Here is a 6,034-nt window from a genome sequence, read left to right as displayed (position 1 = left end):
CAGTGTATTCCATTTATTTCAACAAAGTAACTGTATTCTGAATACCACCTTTTTAAACGGTAACTGTAACGGAATACAGTTACTCATATTTTGTATTCTAAATACGTAACGGCGGTACATGTATTCCGTTACTCCCCAACACTGTGTGCTTTACACCACTTTATTTCAATTCTGATTTTTCCCTGCTGAAATACACATTTCCAAAATCAAAAACTAAAAAGAACTGAAAACATATTTTCATTGAGGAAGCACTTGTTTTTACTAAACCATGTATTCCATTATTTTCTCAGATGGTTGTACAAACAATAACGATATTATGTCATATCCATATCATGGCAGACAACATATGCTCAAGTGTTGGGTTTTCTTAGTTATATTTTGTAGGGTCTTAAACCTACAATGTGAAGTGCCTTGGCATTCATTTTGTTGGCACCATACAAATAAACTGAATCGTAATGAATATAATATCAAGCCCCACACTTCTGCCTTTATATACACTTTGTCCAAAATACTGGCTCACACCACCAAATCAATGCACAAAACAGGGTCCACAAGGACATGGATGAGCGTGTGTGGTGTGACGGAATTTGACTGACCTGCACTGAACCCTGATCTTGCTTTGTGGACTGAGTTCATTGATTTGTAGGGTGAGCCAATGCATGTGACAATTAAAGTGTAAGTAGCTGAAATAATTTTTAACAAACGGGTAAAAGAAGGGAACAAAATCGAAACTGTTGCACTCAAAAAACCTATTGGACAGAGACAGCGTCTTGCAAGATGGCAAGAGAGCTTGTCTTCATTGTTGTTCGTCTTGTGTAAATGTCCAGAAAGCATTGGCCATGGATCATCTGTGGAGACACAGGTAACAACACATTGGACACTTAAATTATACAAGAAATTCACTAAAAATGGCAAAAACAGTTACCTAATTTGAAGTTCTCCACTCAAATTCAGTAAGCCGCTGGAGGAAAGTTGTGACATGAGGGTTAATGTGAACAACCTTTCGCTTCAGTCCTTCTGCTTGTCCCAACCTTGGAGGTACATTTTGTTCCCTCTTCAATTCAATTCAATTCAATTCAATTCAATTCAATTCAATTCAATTCAATTCAATTCAATTTTATTTATATAGCGCCAAATCACAACAAAAGTCGCCTCAAGGCGCTTCATCAGGGTTTATCCTTACAAAAAACCTTGCACACGCTGACTCCTGGTATTCCAGGTTCAATACATAGAATGAACCAAAGAAGACTGACATTGCATCAGCAAAGATGTTCTCTTTGTCCAGCTCAACAATTACACAGCCCTCTGCACTCACCATCCAGCAGGTGGCGGTCATTGAACTTTGTCCTTAAATGTATAGGGGCAACATGTTGTCATTATGCAACATAAAATAATTTCAATACTTCACTTCTGCACACTGTCTAGATAGTCATAAAGCAAATAGCTATGTGCAGTAAATTATTAATGGCCTTATGTACATAAGTCCGTTTTAACATATTATAATTGTACATAATTGGGAATTATTCTGCCCATTAAACACACCTAACAAAGAGTCAGCCCAGTTAAATTACCGGAGATGAATCAACTGTATGGTTATTTTGGAGTTTATCGTTTGTGCTGCTGTTAAACTTTACAGTATTGACTTCAGTATTTTTGCTGTTGGTGTAGCTAGACTACTATGTTGATCAGTAATATGTAATGTGAAATTTGATATTGTTACTTTGCTGGATTCACTGAGACACATGTCCAACAACCTTGGTTTATAAAGGAAATTACAGAAATTTGAGCTAACAAAACAGAGACTGGATACCTGTGTCCACGAAAAGCTCCTGTGCCAAACAGAAATTTTAATATGGTCTAATCAGCTCTATTTCATGAATGACTTCTTACCAAGCATAATCAGCCTTGGGGTGCTTGGCAGGCTTTTAACAAGCAAACTGAACAATATAAATTTGCGTGCACTGAAGCCACAAAATTTAGAAATACACATAGTTGTAAAAGTTCAGTGACCAATTACCTTTCCTAAATGGCAAAAAATAAGAGTATTGTCAATAGGGACCAATTCCCAGTTTTTACATCATCAAAATTATTCACAAAAGGCTTCAGGAAAGTCCTCTGTTCATAATGTGGCTGCAACTTACTCCTTAAGTTAAAAATTATGCTGTATATTGTAGTTTATATGTTATACTACTTTCACAGTGAATCACATTTTATAGTAATACACCCTGAATGAGGATTTAAGTAATTACTCTTAGATCTACAGTAGAAAACAACAGAAATCCGGATGGTGTAATAGTATAATCTCAGTAACATCACCAATTGTTACATTTGCTGTATTTTACAGCTGTTTCCATGAGTACGATGAGTTACCGTAAAAATAATGTAATCTCATGGAATTTTCCCACAATTACATGAGATTACAGTACTAAACTGCTAACATCCTTTAGAGATTTTTACTGTTGATTTTGCAGTACTAAGCTCTGGAAATTACTGCAAAGGCTAACAGTGCACTTAATACAACCAGGGCACCCTTAATTCACTTTAGTGTGCTTATTTCAAGTTGAGTGAGGGTGTAAGTACCAGTGCACCACTTGCATCCCTAGCATTTGCATTTGCACGAATCTGGTAAATAGATTTCTGCATATGGAGGTCTAAGAGGGACGTTAAGAGGTCTGAGGGATAATGCAGGAATTGTGGCACTATATCCAAAGAACTGACTGGTCAGATGGTGATTTCATCCCTCACTTGCTCAGCATACGCATATCCTTATGTTTTTGGAAATGGCAACATTTTTATACTACAGACTCATTATTTTTTCTTACCTTTAATTATTACTATTCTAATGATTTCATTTTTTTTTACTTAGTAGTGGCTGTATTCAGCTCTGTGTCAAGGACATTACTGTTTTTAAAAACCTTGATGTAGCCCTGTGCATGTGTATGTGTGCTTGTGGTCTTCATTTCAGTAGTAGTAGTTTTAACTTTTTTCACCCTGTAAAACATCCCACATGCAAGACGAACCAGTCATGCAAACGGATTTATTTTACATGGCACAAAAAGGTTTTTAGGATTTTTGTCATTCCCCGGTTTTACTTAAAAAAAATTTCTAGACATAAATGTAATTCACCAGACTTCTGCACGCACAGAGGGAAAATAAAACTATTGTGTGTAGTGAAATCATGATTCCCTTATATGAAGGAACATTACCTTCAAGATAATAGGTATAATTAATATTTTGTTCACCGTTTCATCACCATCATGGCTTGTGGTTTTACTGACAGGCTGTTACATTTTATGTTTTTCATTGCCAAATTTCTGCACAGCAGCTCAGTGGTTACAAGGTAAAGTCTGACACTCTGACAGTTGCCTAAGGCTCTTTATGCAGGTCACTGCTTAGTGTTGTCCTCTGCTGCACCATACAAATGCTGTTTTAACAAACTTCTCAGAGAATAACTTGCATCTCGTGCCATTTCCTCTTTATGTCTGTTATGTCACACTATATTGTTGACAGTTGTTTATTCACATTGTTTCATATGAAATTGAGAAGCAGGTTCACACTTGAAACACTCCTCTTCCCATCATAGGCATGTAAATGTTCTTGCTCTTCCCTTCCTCATTCTTTATTTGTCATCCTCTCTCACAGATGCCAGGCCTCACTGAGGCCTACTTCAAAATGCAGCCTTTGGCTTAGCTAGTTATTATTATTTATCTGTTATTTTCATTATGATAGTGTGGTTCTTGTTGATAAAATACCACACCTCCTACTGCTACCTCTGTAGTATTAGAGTCTTTTTTACTTTGTGATAACATTTGTGAGAATGAAACATTCCCTCTTGTGTTGAGAAACTGATAAGAACACCCGTTTTGCATTTAAATCTTGTTAATAACAAATGTTTTACAAATACAGAGTCGATTCCCAGAACCATCACAGAAAAGTCATTTTCTTCTGTTTTTGTATGTTGATCTTTCTCTTTGTCTTTCAGCAAGATAAGATTGGGGGAAAAATGCTTAGCTAAATTTCCTGAAACTTGATGGAGGTAGAGCATGAGCAATAGATGAAGCCATTAAAATTTGATACAGACTACAATTGCTTTAGAAAAATATGGAACTTTTTTATGAAGTTATAAATTATGAAAGAGTAGTATTGTAGTAGTTTGATATATTGCATATTCTAAACAGTAGCAATGTCTTAGGCACAGATATATACAAAGATGCTTCAATGTATGAATACCTGAGGACCAGTTACACCTGTTGTTCTGCACTCTCTTGTTAAGAAGGGTAACAAAGAATAATAGTACTCATGTCCTTTCAGTAGTAACACAATATTAAAATAGTACAGCATTGTATATTCATGATTATATCTAAAACCAGCTTCATACCTGAGTGTAAAAACCATTAAAATGTTCCTCAAACTGATTCAAAAGTTTTTCTCCATTTTTTGCCTGCCAACTACGTCTCATCCTGTCTGGAGGTGAAACTTGGGGAGTCTTTCCCTGCTGAGTTCAGTGTGCTCTGCCTTGTCGTTTCAGTCTGATCCCTCTCCAGGGTTCATCCCTCTAGCTCATGATTCTGTTCTCCATGACAGACACATCACAGATGTCCTCTGAAGACATGGTGTAATATTTGGATGTGACAGTACAAATAGGCCCTTGATGTTGTGCTTAGACAAGCCATTTCAGCTAATCAAGAGCAATGATTTTATCAGACCACCGACAGCTGCTTATCACAAGTAATCAACCCTTATTTAATTTAAGTCTAACGGGAAAAGGGTAAGTAAAAAGACCGTAAAGGAAAAAAGAAAGAATTCAGGAAATACTGTCTCGCATATCAAAATGCACACATTTACAAAAAAGGATGCTCACAAAAGAGCTTCTCACTCTCATCAATGCTAGTTAAATAAACAAATTCTGGACTTCTGACTAACGAAAAGATCAGATAACTGCAGCATGAAAAACCAGAGGACTGGAGCACGATCCTAAACTTTGGTTGCATTTGTTGAAAAGGTGGCATTAATTATGATGGTGGGGTGTGGTCTGTGGATCAGCTGCAGGAGAGGTGCAGTGGGTTCATGAGTAATGCCAGGGGAGGCTGGCCGGCGCAGCTGGTGATAGTTATCTAATCATGCCTCCCCTATTTCTTCTCTATCTCTTCCATCTCTAATATATTGCATCCTTTAGCAGATTGAGGCATCTAACACCAGTGACAGTTACATGTAGCTTTCCCAGTTTCTTGGTTTGCGCATGGATTTTAAAAAGAAACACTTTGTAAGCTGCTGTATTCTGTTTTATTTTGACATCCCATATGACTAGGACTTCAGCCAAATTACCTTTTAGTGGGTGTGCTTGTAGTCCTTATTGCCTCAAGTTAATGATGCAAGGGTGTGTTTATCTTTTTTAAATTGCATATACGCTGATTTATTTCCTTGTTTTATTATTATGAGTTTTATCACCCACATTATTGAATTTTTATCATTTGAATTTTTATTTTAACTTTCTCTCACACTGTCCATTCATCCATTTTCTTCTCCTTATCCTCATCAGGGTCACCAGGAGGGGCTGGAGCCAATCCCAGCTACCACTGGGTGAGAGGCAGGGTACACCCTGGACAGATCGCCAGTCTGTTGCAGGGCTAACACAGAGAAACAGACAACTATTTACACCTATGGGCAATTTAGAATTACTGATCAACCTAATTCCTCTCATCCACTCTCAGTAACTCCATTAAAACATTTTCTAAAATAAAGAGACAATATTTTTAACACCAGCACAGTCCTGACCTTTAAAGTTCATTCTTCTTAAAATGGTCACATTTACAGTAAACCAGTGAAAAACATGTTGCACACTGTTGTTTACCAGGACATGGTGTAATCATGAATGCTCTAACTGAATTGCACATCGATTCCAGCTAGAATGGGGAAGCTGTGAAGGCATGAACTCAAAATTACAGTTCATTGTTGATCTTGACAAAGGCTTTTTGTCTAATGGAAAAGAGCCAGAGTGTTAAGGTGGCTGTACTTTGTTTTCCTTCTGAATTGT

General features: G+C 37.0%; 1 pseudogene; it reads left to right on the top strand.

Moving 5' to 3' along the window:
* Positions 1-5,074: 5,074 nt before the first annotated feature.
* Positions 5,075-6,034, top strand: part of LOC102210826 (serum amyloid P-component-like) — a 3,007-nt pseudogene continuing 2,047 nt past the window's right edge.

Source organism: Pundamilia nyererei, unplaced genomic scaffold (assembly GCF_000239375.1).
Source record: "Pundamilia nyererei isolate P.nyererei 1_Seehausen unplaced genomic scaffold, PunNye1.0 scaffold00084, whole genome shotgun sequence".
NCBI lineage: Eukaryota > Metazoa > Chordata > Actinopteri > Cichliformes > Cichlidae > Pundamilia > Pundamilia nyererei.
Note: the sequence above shows the minus strand (reverse complement) of the source record. Positions and strands in the feature narration are given on the sequence as shown.